General features: G+C 40.7%; 1 protein-coding gene across 4 annotated transcripts in view; it reads right to left on the bottom strand.

The window, feature by feature from the left end:
• nlgn3a (neuroligin 3a) overlaps positions 1-19,189 on the bottom strand; it is a 133,152-nt gene that overhangs the window by 55,223 nt on the left and 58,740 nt on the right. The gene's annotated exons all lie outside the window — the stretch shown is intronic.

The raw sequence follows: 19,189 nt of genomic DNA, 5'->3' as shown, positions 1-19,189 counted from the left end.
TATGTGTGCATATCTGGGTTGTCTCTGGGCTCCAGCCATGTGTGTATTACAGAGTAAATGGGAGCGCCATGGCAGTGAGTGCAGGTGAGTGCAGAGAAGGGCTTCCAACAGTGTGTGTGTGTGTGTCAGTATTTGTTTGCTTGTGGATGTGCATGTGTGGAGCTGTGGTGGGGTGTTGTGTGAGTACGGTGGTGGGGTTATGCAGCGCAGTGAGGGAGGTATGGATATTAATCACGGTGAGAAGCATGGTTCTGTGGTGCTGCACCGAGATGGATGGGGTGTGAGTGCAGTGATGTCACCCTGACAAATGGACTGGCCATGTTGGCGGAGACTTGCACATCGCCTCTCATTTCAATTAGTTCCTCACACAACAACCTTCCTAACCCACAATCTGCAGGTTACACATGCACAAACACATACACTTTAGCCAAAAACACACCCCCTCGAGCGCCTCAACCCACAGCCGTCTAACAAGATGCACTGATCTGTAAGAATACAGTGGAGCTCCTTTAATTAATCTAACTCAATTATGACAGCGCTTTTGCTTTCAATCCCAACAGCCAGTCACTCATTACCATTCATATTATCAGCCAAAAGCACTGACTAGGTCTATGGCCAGCACACTAGCCAGTGGAAACTGGCAGAGAGTCTGGGTGTGTTTATGAACTAAAGACTGGGCACTGCCCGTGTGTTTTCCCACAATATCAATTTGATGAAGTGCCGAAATGATGGCAATGTGAGCAGCGGCTCTGGCCAATGGTAATAGCATGCACTTACTCTCTGATGTAGAAAAAGGTACAAGATCTGTACCAGCCAGTGCAGTGAGCAGCACTGCTGACAAACTGAGTTCAGGTATAAAGGTATAACCTTCCCACTAGCTGCTTATTGGCTTGTTCTTAAAAGCTTGACACCACTAAGTAATGGACTAAGGCTGATTTTAAAGTGTCTGTCACTTTAAAGGGAAGTTTTGGGCCCTGTTTTCAAAGGTCTGATGCTGCTAGCCCCAGAAGCAGCAAGCCTTGTAATTAGCTCCTGCCCATCTTGCGTGAACTTTGACACTGGAGGAATTCACAATGCCGCGGACATTCCTGGAAGTGCCAAGTACCTCTCAATCATCATTCTCCTTCTTACTTTCTTCTTCTTCATCTGATCTCCATCTCTTTCTACTGTGAGCCTCCTTTTCATGCCGGGAGAATGGTGAGAAAGGATCACTTTGGTATAAGCTGGGGCATGATGGGCCATGTGAAGGTGAAGTAGGCTACGCAGTGCACAGTGGAGCGTTAAGTTGGGGATTTGATCACAGACTCCTGGGGCTTCAGCTCAAGTTCCAGCTTAACATCAATATCTCTTTATCTGCTCACGAAGCAGCAGGAGGTTAATACCAACCCTATATCTAAGAGTGAGGGCGGTGGCTTCATTGTGCCACATTTTTAATTAGGCACTGTCAACATGAGCATTTAGTGTATTAAAGCCAATCCCCCCCTCAAGGTTCCCCAAAAATGGATGCTGTAGAGAGATAGCAAAGCACCTTTAATAAACAAATATGGGTCAGTGCTGCAGCTTTTTTCTGAACTGTAACCAAGGGCACCGTTTTTTTTATTAGACCAGCAGAAGAAGAATATCCAGCACTAGACTGTCACCTACTGAATGTGTGATAATGTGGTTTTGATAACAAAATGTTCACCAGCACTGAGCAAATGAGATATATCCATATTAGCAGTTCTGTATCATAGAATCTGAAACCACTGGTTTTGTGCATATGCAGAATTTATAACTTTCCACCTTGTGAGGGTGCTAGTCTTGCTTGGCTTCATGTACTGCTTTGTTGATGAAATATGCCTGTTCTTTCACCCCGAGAACAGCGAGAAATGAAAAATAGATGAAAAGCTTTTGAAATACTGTGTGTGATTACCATAATTCTACTACAGGAGGGAGTGTGGTCGTTACGTGCCCGTTGTATGTACCACAGAGGGCACGCACTGTACAAAACACACTTGTATCCATGTCCCACAAAGGACGACAATATTTACTCTATTTTCTTCGTTTCAATTGATATGGAAGTCCTGTCTCCACTAAGGGTCTCCGTGTTCGAACAGCTGAAGTGATTCCTTTTTCATTTCACTTCGCAGTTCTTGCTTTTAATCTAGCAGCACTAAAGAACTAGGTTCCATCAACAACAAAAAGGTTAGATCTCGCTTTCGCTTTCATCTCGGCCTCCTGCGATCCCCAGGGACGTCTCTCTGTGCTCGTCTGCGCTGCTTGGCGATGGGAGATTGTGCCAGTGCTCTGTTTGTTTGGCTTTCTTCCCCCTCCTCATCGTGCTGAAATCTGCCTGACAGTTTGGCAGCATGGCTCAGGCCCCACAGGAGCTACCGTCAGATAAAATGTTACTGTGGCTTTGTTCCATACACCCTATAGGCTGGCCAGATGCACTGTACACCTGAGAGCCCGAAGGCCAAAGCGCAGAGCAAAAGCGGTGTGGAAGAGGGGGAAGGATGGAGACAAGAGCAGCTTCCAGTCTTGTTAATTTCGCTGTCTGTGCCTTCGCTGCGTTTTGTTAACCGTCTGCTTTTTATCTTCATTGGCAGAATCGGCTTTGATGGAGAATTAGATTAGGGTTTTTAACCTTACAGTTATGTGATTAAACTACAAATATATCACAGATCGTTCATCGACGGCGCTAAATCAGCATCTTGTGTTCCAAGGAGATGTGATTGGATAAGAGCCCACTATCCTCACCATCGTTTAACATAACAGCTCCTGAGCCTCAAACTCTTGACATCTACAGTTGAGCCTGATCCATTTTTTTTTCTCTGAAGGGCAGCAGCACCAGACCCAGCTCCTGTCTCTGAGCCTCAGATGACTATTCTCACTGTATCCCTAATGAGGCTTGAGTGAAAGAGCCGACTGGTCCTCTCACAGCCGAGTGCTAGGGCGGTTGCCACTGTCAGGTCCTGTTAGCTCAGCCTCCTCTGGTTCACGTTTCAAAGAGCAAAAACACACTCATCCAGAAGGAGCTCCTTTACCCACCCTGCCAATAAATTAATAAAAGGAGGAGCAGCTCCTGCAGGTAATTTGATTAAATACGACATCCCTGCTCTAAAGAGGATGCTGACGAAGCAAAAATCAGATGGGACGTTGTCGGAAGAAATTGTCACTGTGCTCGAACACGACCTCCTCCGTGGCGGCTCTGCTCTTCTCGTCCCCTCTATCAGCTAAACTTACTCCGTATTCCAAGACGTCTGCAAGTGATATTAGATGAAAAATGCTATATACTCCAGATGACCAAGCTCGTCAGTCACCTAATTTGATGAAATCCCTGCCAGATCGCTTCTCTTAATTGAGTTTCTTTTGTTATTTGATAGCAGACGTTTATGAGTTCATGTGTTTGAGTGGTGGCTGCATGCTGCCTAAGCCTATGGGCTTATCTAGGGCACATGCTCATACTTCTCAAAACAGACATATGTAAACAACAGCTCAGACATTTGCTGTGCACCAGGGGCATAAATGAGTCTAACCACTTTCTGACAACGTGCTGATGAAATTGTATTAACATAAAAAAACACTTTATATAACTAAATGCCACAATCTTGTATTTTACCACGTATTTGTAATATTATTATTAAGTAAATGGAATAAATGCCACTGTGCATTTAATTCAATATACACTGCATATATCCCTTCTCCCTGGTGAACACTTTAGTTATGCCTTTCTGTGTTTATGTCACCCCCACTGTCTCCTCACGCTTGAGAGCGCTTAGTGGAGCTGGCGAGGATGTATCGAGCTACGACGTATGAATGGAATGACAAGCCATCTCAGGAGGGAAACCACTCATTATACAGATTGCATTGTGGTGTTTCTGGGTCATCAAGACCAATGACACCTCTCCTCAGTCTGGCCTTAGCCTGAGTGGGCATTGCTGCATGTCGTGGAGCTCCCACTCTCTATCTTTGAGTTAATACACTTTGTTGTTTTGTAAAAAGCAGTTAAAAACGTATCTGTTTAAACTTGCTTTTGGTTGCTTTTGTTTTGTTTTAGTTTTTAATGTCTGTTTTCTGCCTTTGTAAAGCACTTTGTGATTTTATCTTGAAAGGTGCTATATAAATAAAATTTTACTTTAATTTACTTGTTAACTTTGCGTTCTCGAGGGGCAGTTTGCCAAGAGGTTACAAGGGTGGATTATAGGCTCAAAAACAATGCCATTAATGCAAGGGAAAACAGACACCTGGAAGAAAGGATTCTGAATCTTATTAGCAAGACATCTTGTTTCAGTCAATGCCCCTGTAGCCCTCTGGCTCTTTGACAGCTAGCAGCTGCACAGAAATGAAGCCAATTCTGTTGATCTAATCATCCTGTTTCTACAAGCCCACATTTACTTTGGTCGACAAACTGGCTATTCCATTGATAATGCACTGTAATATTTGGTAATGCTCTGTGTTGTACTATGAAGACATATGCTGATGGCAACACTCTCCTCTTGTCTCTGACAGGAGAGCTACTCCCACGTTGGGAAACAGGTGATTAACGGCTTCTCCTATCTCTTTCCTTGGAAAACTGGAACACGCTTTGTGTTGTTGCTCACTGCTGGTAACATCCCTACCTGTGGATGGAAATTCTGCAGCCTTGCTACCTGTAGCAGCATGTGCTGTAGCGGTAAGTCTGTAGCATACTGAGCCTTATCTCCCCCAGCCTGAGCCACTGTCCTTGGGACTGGCACGGGGAACATCCTTGAGTGGCAGGCTCCTGTTCTAATTAAACCAGCAGAAGCATTAGTCCCGCTTGTGAGCAGTTTTCATAATTACCCATGCAATTCAATCATTATTTAACTTAACAAGGTAGTTCAGTGGCCAAACATACTGTGGATTGCTGGTTTAATTGGGGAAAATGCCATTAAGATATCGGATACCTGAGGTTTTGGCACTAGTCACCTGTAAAACTCCTGCATGATGAGGGATCAAGAATAATGACAGAATATCCGGTCTTATTAAATCTGAAAATGTCTGCTGGTGATGTAGGCAAATACAGAAAAGCACTCTTATTGCAATGTCTATTAACTTCAAATGAAATGTAAGTATGACCTTTCTAAGTGCCTTAATTCAAGTAAATTGGCTCCAGAGGAGGCTAATTTAGCCTTCTAAAACATGGGGGGAAATGGGCATTAGAGCACTAGTGCCACCAGCAAATGGCATTGGACCTTGACTTGTTTGCACAGAAAAATGTGTTAGCTTTATATCTTAAAAACACAGGGCCTTCCTTTTTCCTTTAAAGCCTTAAGGGCTCCCCCACCCTTCCCTCAAAACTATTTATTCTCAACCAATTGCTAGTATTACCATTATAATTTAGGAAACAGTGGTATTGTTAGTAAATGTAAATGGGAATTTATGCGAAGCTGCAAATGCAGGCTGCAAAAGCATGCAGTCAGCGTTTTATAATCCTGCATGAAAACGGGAGCAACCTCAGGAGGTGCGTATATTGCCTCCTATGCCTGAACCAGGATACACCAAATCTAAACAGGGCTGAACTCATAACCCGGCCTGCTAGATACCGGGGATAATTGATACATAATTCAAGTCTAAAATGATGGGGGTGGATGATCATGTTAGACTGGTATGATGCAACCCATCAAATTTATTGAGCCAGGAGAGAAACTGTTTGATGCAGCCCTTAAGATAATTCATACCGTCCAATTTTCTCATTCATACATAACGCCTTGAATGACTGATCGCAGGAGCAACTCAATGCCTCTTCCTTTTCATATTTAATAATGAAAAAATGTACAGGTAAACATGCTCCTGTTTGTTGCTGTCAGCTGAGTCTCGTAAACCCATTTCTGTTTATCTTGACATTTCAAGTCAAAGAATTACACAGATCCCACGTGAGTCAGGAACATCCGTGACATGCAACCCAAAATCTGAATGCAACTTACATGGTCTGACACTTTTTACAGTAAAACTAATATGATCTGTGTCATTGGATTTCTGACTCTCAGAAATCCATATGAATTTTAATGACTGTCAAGCATTGTTAACTTGTTTACTGCTGTATTAAGCACCGGATTTGCTGTCTGAGAGAGAGAGAGAGGTATAGCCTGTGGCAATTTACCTCCAATGAAAGTATTAATGTTACCGGAGCCCTGAATTAAATTACATACGTGCTCTTGTATAGTGAAGTTCGTAGAGCCTATATTTTGATTTCATCAAATATTTATCAAATAATGAGCCCTATTTTCCAGGATATATTACCTGCATTGGTTCAGTGCATTGAATACTGAGCATATGTGAGATGATGGCCATGTGTGCCTCAGGCTTAGATTACTTGTAGCTAGGTTACTGCTCATGCATTTGTATTGTCAGTGCCGTGTTTGCAGCACAGCTTGCTGTTGATTTAAGGACTACTGAGTTTGGGAGAGCAAGATTAGAGTATACAGTATAAAGTAAAAGCCTGAAAATCTATGGCATTGTTGCAAGTGCAAACCCGTTGAAACGTGGCAGCGTGCGTGGTGTTTTGAGCACAGAGATTTCGCATCAGAAATCAGACAAAAGCCCGAGTAAAGCCACTTACTCTCCCTCTGCTGCTGTTGAAACAAAATAGTATTACTAGACTTGTAACTGTGTTCCAGTGACCCAGAAACACATATTTCTAATTGTTCTAGCTGGCCTCTAGGGCTTCTTTTACAAAGCTATAACCTCTTCACAATCAGACCACAGCGCATGGCCCATCAAGACCCAAAGGAGAGCCTGAGTGAGTATGATCCCCTCAGGCATGGGAGCTCTCCCCTGAGCAGACAACTCGAAATGCCACCTCGATGTCTGTCGGCAAGTCATGTTTTATGTGCCTGAACAGACACAAGTGCTTGCACACGTGCAAACATCAAACACACATTTGCACTCTCGCACACTAAAGTCAAACACCCACAGACAGCTCTATTTGTTCTTCCAATCCCCTTGAAAGTGCACTATAGACCAAACTAAGACAAAATGGACTGCGTATGCTTTGTCAACCTTTCGCCCTCCCGAACAATCTAATAACATCAGATCGCAGCGATGCAGCAAGATTTGCCCTGGTCCAAGGTCACTCTGCTGGGTCCACAGCTGAGGAGGTGTGCTCAGAGGAGGGGAGGGGAGTGGCGCACATGCGGCCAGTTAGATGAGATCTGATTCCAGATCCACGAGCCCCTTTCGATTACACTATAATACTTTATAATTGAGAGCGATAAGGAGCGGTGCCATTTAAAATGTTGCAAGTGTGCTGTTGATAATCAGTGACCCAGGAGAACAGGCAGTCTTCTTTTCTTCACAGCACAGCGAGAAGCCGGTGGGGCTTGTGATGAGATCCTTGCTGATGCCGGCAAAATAAAAGCCACCTAAACAGTCGAGAGATGGAGAATTACGTACTTATCAAGCCCAATCTTATCAGCAGGCAAGCATGTTTTGAAATCATAGCTGCAACTTTGTTGTGATGCTATTTGGGACTTTGAAATAATAATCCCCATAGTTTGGAAAATATTATCCACTAAAGTCCTCTCTATCTGTTTTCTGGAAGACATGTCAGGAGCTAATTGTTCAGAATTGAGTTATTGAGCTGTATGCCCTTCTTCAGCCCCTGAAGGACTAGCACCAATACAAACAGCTCCCAAACACTATTGGAATTCCACTGGAGTGCCCCTGACTTACCCTAGCCATAATATTGTTCTAATAATTGGAGCTCACAGGCCATCAAATATCATGCCAGTTTGTTCAATTGATTCAGACAGGCTAAAGGAGGGAGGAAAAAATAGGCATTTGCAATTTTTTCATTTGTAATCCAAATGGCATTCCTCTGCTCTGTTTTTAATGATGGAAAATTTTCTGAGGCGAAAGCATTTTGCAATTTGTCCTCTGGCTAACTTTTATGTAATGCAGTATGCAGAGTCTGTTCAGGCTTTGACCGGACTGCAAACCAGTACACATGCAAAGAGTATGCAGAACTGAGCTGTACCGTTTGACTTCAAGTACATGGGTTGATATTTCACCTGCCTCACAAATGGAAATGCCTTGGTGATAGCTGCACCGAAATGCTGTAATTGAGTGTATAATGTAATCAGGTAATTTGATAGGATTCATTGTGAAAGTGTTCGGTTCAAATGGAATAGGAGAAGTGAGGTGTCAACTGCCTGTTTGCCACATTCTGCAGCCGACGCGGCAGCGCTGAAAACGATGAGAGCGATATCACAGGCCATCAGTGAAGGCAGTGGATTACTTTTTGTGGGAGACTGCTGACTTGGCACGCGGCAGAATGAGGTTGAGTGAAGGCAAGTGGCAGAGCTGGATGATAATGAAAATAGTTGATAAAGATGTAATGGATGTGGGATCTGGGTAAAAACATTCCTGAATAGCATCACAAGAAAGGTGTATGATGTGGATTGACTCGGTGTGATTACACACAGACAATCTGCACTTTAAAAATACATCCCCACCGACTCCCTTTGCAGACTGTGCTCTTATCACCTGCGAACAGGACGGTGCCAGAAATGTGTCCAATCAAAAAGTTGCCGTTCAGAAGTGTTTGAACATGTTTTAAAGCATTACAAGTGCAAACTGAGTTTAATTAGAATTGCAGCTGATTAAAACTGCTGTGGATGAAGATGAGCCTCCAAAGAATATCAACAGTGCCTCAGCCACAGCATGTGCTCGTCTGGCTGAGCTCTAAAGTTCAAAGTGGGGGGGGGGGGGAAATGAAAAAGATGCTGAAAAGAAACAGTATAAAGAGGTTAGACGATTCAATAATATATAAAAAATGTGTAAGTGATTTGCACTTTTCTGTTCTTTTCAAAGCATTGAAAGTACATTGGTACAATCTCAGCTGAAGCAAATACATTTGTGTTTGTGTGTGTGCAGTGATAAACAGGCTTATGTGTATTAGTAACATAAATTAACAAGAGTATGCTTGGAAGATGGCTTTAACGGAGCAGAAACGTAACTTGTTTACTGTTTGTGCTTTTTGTACTCAGCAGAAACTAAGTGTTCTAACTGCCAAGTGCAAATGTGCTAACTAGCTCTGCATCCCTCCTTTATGCTCCTTGATATACAATATACCAAAAGGGAAGCAAGAATAATAAAGACTTCAAATGACAGGCACGCTGCAGGGTTAATGATAAAGGTCAACTTGCCAGCATGCAGCCAGCGAGTGTAAAGGACAAGTGGCATGGGGTCACAACTCACACGGGCTCCTGGCCAATATATGGTAGGACCCACAATTCTCCACATCCACATGAGAGCTGCTTCTCTGCAGCAACCGTTCCCAGAGCGGCTGCCATGTGCTGCACACTTCACTGATGCTTTTATTAGCCTGCTACGTTAGGTTAGCGATGACAGAAACTAATACAGTTTCATATGGGAAAACACAGCAAGGCCCATTTCTGTGTAAACAAAACAGAAACAGATGAGATCTTAGAATATGGAGGGTGGGGTCTCTACAGTATGGTGAGGTTGTGGATTTTCAGTATTGCGCTCACATTGTGGAAGGAAAGCAAGATATAGAAGTGCAGTGGCTGTGCTATTGAAAAAACCTCATGGAAAGAGACAGAGACAGCTCTCCAGAAGCCCTGCATTGATTTGACAGGCAGCTCCACAGAGAGAATGTCAGCCAACACCTGAAGCCATGCAACTTCAACAAGACATTCAGGATTTATCAACACATTTCACCGCTATTATTCATGAGAAAACTGGCATTCGGCAGCACCTGACACTCACATCAGTCCTGCATGATATTTACAAGAATCCCTTGAACTTCTTTCGCCTGTGAGGAACAAAGCTGCCTTCTGTTCCACAAAATAATCTCAATTAGGCCCTGCTGTTGATTGCGCAGTCTTTGAAAGTCAGTAAAGGTTGGACACTATAAAAAGAAAAGGCAAGTCTAATAGCACTAATGTATTTATTTTTAGTTCTGTACAATGTTCAATTGAATTATCCTCCTGCAAGTCACCAGTTTTAATAGATTTACTCTCTTTTCCCTTTTCTTGAATATCTGAGTTTTTATCATTACATCACACTGGCTGTGTTTGCTGTGATTACCCTGTAAGGGCTTTTGCTGGAAACCCAAACTCTTGAAAAAACATATTTAATCCTCTGATAAACATAACAAATCAAATTAAACAATAAAGACATACTGACATAATAATAATAATAAAACAAATAATATTAATAATAATTATTATAATTATAATAATGAAGAATTCTTGTCACCACAGTGATGTATAAACTGTTTGTTTTTTCTTTACAAACTGTGACCTATAGATATATTCTTATTCTATATATGTTCTATATATTCTGTATAACGATATGTTCTTAGTCCATCTCTTTATTGGAAGTACTGCTAAATTGCCAACAATTGTTGTATTATTAGCTGTTAGGGAAAATATTATAAAACACTTCTTCAGTAAAGACTTCAGAGAAGAGAAACACAGACAGTTTTACTTGTTGCTTAGCAAGGGCAGCTCTGAGCTCTCGCACGAGAGTGAGGGCTCAGGGACTCGCGCTCAGAGACTGCCCCGGTCTTTATTTTATAGTTCCAATGTGTGTGTGTGTGTGTGTGTGTGTGTGTGTGTGTGTGTGTGTGTGTGTGTGTGTGTGTGTTGCTGATCAAAGGGTCATAAAGCACAAAAGGTACATCCTTGGTCAGGAGAAGGGTGACCCCCCCCTCACCCTGGATAACACAGTGAGGAAGTCCTGCAGTTCATCTAAATGTAAAGAAGCACTTAAACTAAAACAGACATAGCTACGTTAATCCTACTGTAAAACAATAAAACAAGGTACGAGCTCTTTCCCATGCTCCCAGGATGTGGGGGTGAACCAAGCCTGCTGAAAATCACACATCCTGTCACTACACAATTGATTATATGCCTCTAAGCATACATGGTTAAACATTTCCTAATACAAATAACTACATGCAGTATTCTACCATATGCAAACTTATATCACTAAAAGATTATACTGACTACTAAATACAATTTTCCATTGACATTAGCAAAACCTGATAATAAAGCCAATTAATTGCCAAGATATAAAATTATGCTGTTTTGACAACAAAGTTTAGGCTTTAAAAGGAATTTAATTTCACAGTAATTTGGGTAAAAACTCCTTTCAAACAGACCAGCAGAGGCTACTGTGCATACTCAACCTGCTTTGTCCAGGGGCCACTATTTAAAAATGAATAAGGCCATGGGCCATTTAATAAACAATAATAAGTAAAGATAAAATTGATTCACATTAAAATGCTCATAATTCATCCTCCTTTGAAACAATTTATTTTCAAATTACCTGACTTAACCACACTATCCTGGTATGAGGATTGATGCCAAGGCTATATGACAGAGATATCATACATCTTACTGCACTCAATACCTGCTTCATTTGAAAATGCTTCAGTTATATTTGAAAGCGTTTATACAACATTAAGCATAGCTGGAACCTCTTCAATCAACTTTATCCAGTAAATTAATGACATAGTTGGCAGGCCAGCACTCTGTGGCAGCCTACTTTGAGGATCACTGCTGTAGTGTATATGAACAGGAAAACAGGGAGGAGGGAAGTGTGCGCGCGGATGGGGGGTGGGGGGGGGGATATACATAAAGTCCCATAATTTCATCTAATTAATCACTCTGAAACTGTAAACTGTGTAACTCAGGTCCTTTCCGAACTGTTAAAAACTCTATTGCAATGATAATCTGATATCTGATAATACCAAATGATTGTACCATAAAATGTGTTTTCACTGTTACAAAGTTACCTGGTGCTATTTGACATTCAATATGAAGGTACATAAAGCCAATTGAATTCTGGTAGATGTGAGAGAAGTCAAGTTTAGTCCCTAGCACCATTCTACAGTATGTCAGCAATCAATAAGACACAATAAAAATATCTACAATAAAAAAATGGCTGGTTTAAAACCAACCCCTTATTCCTTTATATTTTGCTAAGAAAATTTATTATAACTTATATGTAAGTTGTATGTTGTTATATTGTGCAAATATATGGAAAAACTGAATTCGGACAAATTTAATGAGCTTGAACGTCAAGAATTGGTATGACTACTATTTTCAATACAGCTCGAAAACTCTTAGGCAGCTTTCTTGTAATTTCTTTAAGTAGTCTTTAGTTCTCCAGGCTTCTTGAGTGACATTTAGAGCTTTTCTTCTCTTGGCTGCCTTTTGTTCTGTTATCTGTCAAGATGATCCCACACTGCTTCAATAATGTTGAGGTCTGCGGAGGCCAATCCAGGACTAATATGTTCTATTGTGTGTTCTTCTGTCCAGATATGCCTTTACACCACTGCCTATCAGATGCTTTTGAGATGGTTCTGCATTGTGGAACTAAATCTGATGATACTAATTCTATCAATGTTGACAGAACTCCAAAACCCGGCTGGCTGAAATGCTGCTCCAAACCATGACAGAGCTTCCACCATGTTTTACAGATGGCTGTGGAGACTCACTGTTGTACCCAAACTAATTTTTAGTCTAGCTCTTGTGTAATTTGGCATACCTCAGCCTTTTCTCTACGTTTCCCATAGCATCTTGACAGCCATCCTTCTACTGACATCATTCTGATGGGGCCAAATGCACCTCTCAGGTCGTGTGTTAGGTATATTAGGTATATTTAGGTTTTTTACTATTTCTTAAGAACACAACTTTCAGATACTGTTCATCTGCTGTAGATATATTTTTTTCTGGGCTGCCACTTCTTTTTTTGTCCACCACTTGTCCAGTTTCTTCAATTTCTTTCACACACACACTGTAGTATGCTGCGATATGCCAATTTTTTGTTTAGTTGTTCTTTGGGAACCACCTTGTTGGTCCAAAATAGATATTTTATGCTTGTCAGAGTGTGTTAGCAAAAAAAATATTTTTTCAGGAACAAAAATTTGACTGAAGATGGATGATAAAGCAGCTAATGTCCAAAGAAAAAGACCTCCAGAAAGCCTCAAGAATTATTGCTCAACACTGTTATTGTTATTGTGTGTATGGTCACACCCTACTTAAAATTGATTTCTCACCTAAAGATCAAATATGCAGAGTTTCCCCTTTAGGTAATCATTTTTGCTACTGTTATGATAATGACAATATTTTTTTAGCACTATAGCTTTGGTTAGGATATTTCTTGACTTCAGCAGCTAGGCCCTACTCATCCATTATTCTGCATACATGAAAGACAGTGACAGCAAGTGAGGAGAAGGGAGCTGTCACAGGATCAGAGAAGAGTTGCAAAAGGGGTTTGGATGTACAAGCAAAGTCTGAATCATAAAAAAAACAGGGGTCATGAGGCTGTCAATAGGACAGTGGCATGAAGTGCTATGTGATGATGCAATCACAAGCCCTGACTGACAGGCTTTACATGGAAATGAATGAAGAGTGCTGATTTGACGTGACATCTTTGTGTTTTGCCCTTTACAGTAAAATAATGTCCCGACAGCTATGACGGAGTTCAAGACTCCACCTGAGGATGGCTACTGTAACAAATGAGCTTAAGTGTAAATGAGAAAGACCCTGTGTGTGTCCACAGCTGAAGGGTGTAAAAGTACAAAATGTCATTTTCCTTGAGATCAGAATCAATCCTATTTGACGATTTATAATGGGACCTATACATATTTACTCAAGATATCGCTGCTGTGCCACATGTGTACATGCACACAGGTCTTTGCCTTTGGATACAGCGCTGCAGGTAATTAATGAACTTAGGAAACAACAAACTAAACTTCAGAACCCACAAAGTTGATTGTGTTCATGTGGACGTCGCGTTTTCAGTGGAAGAAATGTTTTGTCACTCATCCAAGTGACTTTTTCAGTCTCGGCTGACTGCAGGTTACCCCAGCCTTTTAAACAGTAATAATAACTCAAACTAGCACCACTGCCGAACAATGGGCTGTGAGGTCAGTTTTCTTGATCATTAATATGCAAATTGTCATGACCATTGATCAGCAACCACTGATCAATGACTATTGATCACTGATCATTGGCCATAAATACCATTCACAGAGAGTGTTGGGGAAGGGCCGCAATTGCAGCAGGTCTTGTTAAAGTTTAGTCAGAATCACATTACATTTATTTTATGGTTGAGTCTATGCCTGTTACAATATTTTACACCCATTTCAATGTAACAGATAACATAGTAATAGAGCTGTAAAGCCATGTAAATGGTGCAAAACTCAAAACATATGCATAAGAACCTCCTTCGAGGAATTTAAAGTATGTCTTCTCTTATTGACTAGTGTTGGTGCTGAAATGTGGAATGCCTGGAAATGCCTTTTGTTCTGTGAAGACAGAAAAGACTATTTGACCTACATTTTTTTCACAGGGTCAGCAAGGCTTCTCGTATTTGGCATGAGATTATATGGTCAGTGTGAAAGTGTAATAGTGCAATATGCCAAAGTGTAAGAGCTGGTAAATCTGCTGCACCTAACCTTAAACCCCAAACATGAACCTGTTTCCAGCCTACTCTACTTGTTTTGCTTGCTGCATACAGAATAAATAACTATTGTCGATATTTAGTTTCTTAACTGAAATACAGCTCATAACTTGAGTCATTAGCAACCTGACTGCTAGACAAAAAATTATAATGACCTTGGCTATCCGAAGAGTCATTCCTATCTGACATGCTTAACTAACATACATTTTTTACATGAGAAAGACTGTGGCCACGTTTGCATGAGCAAAATATCATTTTAGGAGCTGTGCATTAACAAAAAAAGGAAATGGAAAAGGGAAGGGGATGTAAGACTACATTTTAGCCAACGGTTGACACATGAACAACCAGCTCTGGAAACCAGCTCATGCACTGATCAACTCTCTCCTCCTCCATGTCTGGCACTACATATGTTATTTCAGTGTTATGTGAACCTTTAGTTAGTCCTCTCCTTTTTTCTCCACTGTTAGTCTTCAGAATGTAGTGTAGTGTGAGGGTATAGCAGAAATATGAAATATAGCTTTATTCTGTAGATAATGGGAATAACTAGGCTCAAAAAGAATCACAGGCCACTTTGTTAGGTACAGCTGTTCAACTGTTCGTTAGAGCAAATATTTACTCAACCAGTCGCGTTGCAGCAACTCAATAAATGTAAGTATGTAGACATTGCTCAAGACAAACTGCAGGGGTTCAAATTGAACATCAAAATGGGGACAATTTAAGTGACTTTTACTGTGCTTTTGTTGTTGACCAGGCAGGCTGGTATGAGCATTTCAGAAACGACTTCTCTACTTGAATTACAAGTAGAGAGTTACGTACAACCATCTGTAGGTTTTACAGAGAATGGTCTGAAAAAGAGAAAATATCCAGTGTGTAGCAATTCTTATTTGAGGATCTTTGAAACACCACAGCCTGCCTAAGTAATATTGCAGTCCATCCGTTTATGAACACAGCGTACCCATCCTCTGATGGCTGCTTTCAGCATGATAACACACCATGTCACAAAGTTCAGTTCATGTCAAACTGGTTTCTTGAACTCTCTCTGTACTTAAATGGCCTCCGCAGTCACCAGACCTCAATCCAGTAGAGCACCTTTGGGATGTGGTGGAATAGGACATTGACATGATGGATGTGCAGTCAACAAATCTGCAGTAACTGTGTGATGCTATCAAGTCAACACAGATCAAAATCTCTACGGAATATTTCCAGCACCTTGTTGAATCAATGCCGTAAAGAATTTAGACAGTTCTCAAAGCAACATGGGATCCAACCAAAAAAAGTAAGGTGTAATTAATAAATTGTCTATAATAATTGTGTATATGGCTGAATATATGAGAGGATGTGGCTCCATAATCACTACTAAATTCTATAATCTAACCTGAAAAAGCAAAAGTGCCTTTTCATTTTTCAGAGACTTGATTTAACTTCTTTTTTGCATACTGGGAAAGAATTCTGCCGCTGAAGTTCATTGAGCCCAACTACACATCAAAGCTTTGCAAAGCTAAGACCAAAGACGACCTCAGAGAGCTGACTATCGTGGACGTTCCTGTACAGTCACACAGGACATTTATGGCCCTTGAAGACTTTCAAAGCCCAGCATTTCTGGCATCTCTTTGAAACACTGTGAAGTCACGCTGGGATATCAGGTGTTACCTGGGTTGTTGCAAACTTATGAAGCCTTTTCCATTTTTGAGTACTGATGTCATTAAAAAAATATATAAAGAACAAGTCAAACGGCGTACTTCTTGTACATGTTTTCATTGATGATAATTATGTAATGAATTTAAAGCAAATACGTAATTGAAGTCTGCACTAGTCTTTTTATTCTAAGTAATATTTTGCAGGTACTGAGTGTAGGAGTGCACATGGAGGTCTGTGTTTTGAATGATTTTAGTTGCATAGCCTACATGAGGACTTCTAATGCTACTGTATTGATCTGCATACTGTAAGTAAGTCTTCTCCACTAGATATCATCCCTTTCACATTCACAATTAGCTCATATTTCAAAACATCCTAAACATACATTGGTCATTCAGGCCATACATAGAAGCACAATGCTGTTTTTCTACCTATTAAAAAAAAACAAGAGAGAAAGAGAAAACAAAATAGAGAAGACAGAAAGCAAAAGATATTTATTATGTGTAATATGTAATTGTTACAGACACAGAAATAGTGTATAGTGTATATCCTCACTCCCTACATAAAAACATGGCACAAATTACATAAGCAATGGGCCTTCATACAGGTAAGGCATAGAGAAATCATTGTAGGCTGGATTACAATAAGAAAGCACTTCCAGAGTATCTCCACCTTTACGGGGTTTGAAAAGAATGGATGGGCAAAGGTTATATAGGAAAATCCCTCATGGATCAAATTTATAACAACCAGGTTTCCTAAATAGTGAGGGAGTAGAAACTGGACTGAAGTGGACTGTTGCCAGCACTGCTTTGACTACAGAATTTAAGAATATACTGCACCTCTGTTTCACATGGCAGGAGAAAACGACTGTATTCTCTTCAGTTTGCAGAAATACCCTCCCACACATTTGATAAACCCTCTCTGGGTTACCACACATTCAAAACCTGATAAGACCCTATAAAATCAGGCCTCATAGGAGGAATGAACTTAACTGATGTAATAAACCCTGTCATGGATATATTGTCACCTATTTACTTATTATAATCCTTCCCTGGATTTTTTAAGTGTGTGGGTTACACTGGATACCTGGCTCTAAATTAACAGCAGCTTTATCAGTTGTAATCTCTCTCAAAGGTCCAAGCAGCCATGATTTTTCCCAAAGAGATGTAATTCTCACCTCCGTCAGATTCTAATCATAGAAAACTCCAACTTGAGGGGTGTGATTAAAAGCATTGTTGCTAGACCTTGCTCACATGCTGTCCCTCTCAACCTTCCTCCCCCTGATTGGTGGTTCCACCCACTGTACCAGTGGCACAGTGTTAATTTGCTACCCTCCCAACAGCTATACTGCCCACTTTAATCCATTATTCCAAAATGTCCACCTACCTTTGCTTAGCAATCTCTTTCACTACAGCATCAAATGCCACACTTTGCTTAACACACCCACAAGGTCATCACTAATTCAGCCGTATTCTCCCTGTTCTTCACCACCTACTTTAACCTTGTCAGTTCAACATCCTGCTCCTCACTCTTTTCAAACTCCTGCCTCTGTTAGGCCCTCTGCAGCAGCCCTTTGTGATGAAAGCTGTGGGGAGTATTTCCCACATGAGCTAGGACTGCTGACCTTGGTGGTTAGACTTGGCCGCTGCTATGATTAATGTGTCTACAAGACAAGAAGCAAGTACTTCTACCTGCCCGACCAATATATATCTTTTTACACACATCATTTCTGTCAATGGGCAAACCAGATGATGGACAGATGTTAACCCGTTTCGATTCCTGTAATCCTCATTGCACAATACTGCTAAAGAGGGAGGAAACAAATGAAAGAGAAGGGAGGTTTAGCTTCACACATACTTTATTTCTTCTCTGAATGATCAAACATGCTGCACTGGGCTCATCTGGAAGGTGTACATGCCGGCTTGTGTTCGATAAGGCAGTTACCTGTGCGTATTTTGCCCTGAGGAAGAAGAAGTGCCTGTGTGTTTTAGGTTGTGATGTTAAAAATCCCTCAAGGACAAATGCACTAAGAAGAAAAGCTGTGCTGCCATTAGGAGCCCCCATACTCCCTCCTAGAGTAGAGCATAAAGGAAAACAAAGCATTCAAGCAATGAATCACCACAGATAGATCTTTCAGGCAGCATAAACAAGGAGCCCAATACAAGTTGGGAATAGACTAAAGTTATAAAAGTCTGAGAAATACAAATATTCACCTTCAGGTATTGAATATATGGTGGCGGTGTCATCTTGTGATGGAATGAGATTTGTTCAAAGAATTCATACCACGATATATGCTGTTTTCATTTAATTGATTTTTAGACCCTGTGTCAATATCTCAGCGGAGAAACACAGCAGTAATTTGCAGATCCCATACAGAATGCATTGTTTTTACTGTGCTATTTTCTGCCACTGAATTCACCCCAGCTGTGGAAATCAAATCAAATCAAATCAAATCAAATCACTTTTTATTGTCACATCACATGTGCAGGCACACTGGCACAGCACATGCGAGTGAAATTCTTGTGTGCGAGCCCCACAAGCAACAGAGATGTGCAAACACAACAACACAAACGAGCAAAATACAAGAATGGCCAACCTGAAACTAATAAATATATGTACAATATATAATAGTGTATGCATTTCTGAATGTGTATACTAAATATTTTCCTACGTGTGTGTGTGTGTGTGTGTGTGTGTGTGTGTGTGTGTGTGTGTATGTATACACATTTTTACAAATTAAATAGTAAAAAAATAAAATAAAATAATAATAATAATAATAAAATATATAAAATATACAGAGTTGAATATGTGCAAAACAAGTGGCATTTATATACAGTGTGGAGTGCATAATGTTGAAGTTCCAGTAGTGAAGCTGAGGTGTCTATGACGTGTTCAGCAGTCTGATGGCCTGATGGAAAAAGCTGTCTCTCAGCAAAGTGGTTTGCATTATTTAGAAGTACACGCTAATCCACATACTGGTTATTAGCTTCTAGACATTTTTTTTCACACATGCTTTGAAACTTCTGTTTTTTTGAGTTTATGGGGTTTAGTTTGACAGAATGAGCACGGTAACACATCAGTTAAAACTATATGGTTCATGATATGATGATAT

The sequence above is a fragment of the Copadichromis virginalis genome, linkage group LG2, assembly GCF_057382275.1.
Source record: "Copadichromis virginalis isolate Kocher_CV1m ecotype Utaka linkage group LG2, C_Virginalis_male_GT1.1, whole genome shotgun sequence".
NCBI classification, from domain to species: domain Eukaryota; kingdom Metazoa; phylum Chordata; class Actinopteri; order Cichliformes; family Cichlidae; genus Copadichromis; species Copadichromis virginalis.
This window is presented reverse-complemented; position numbering and strand designations above follow the sequence as displayed.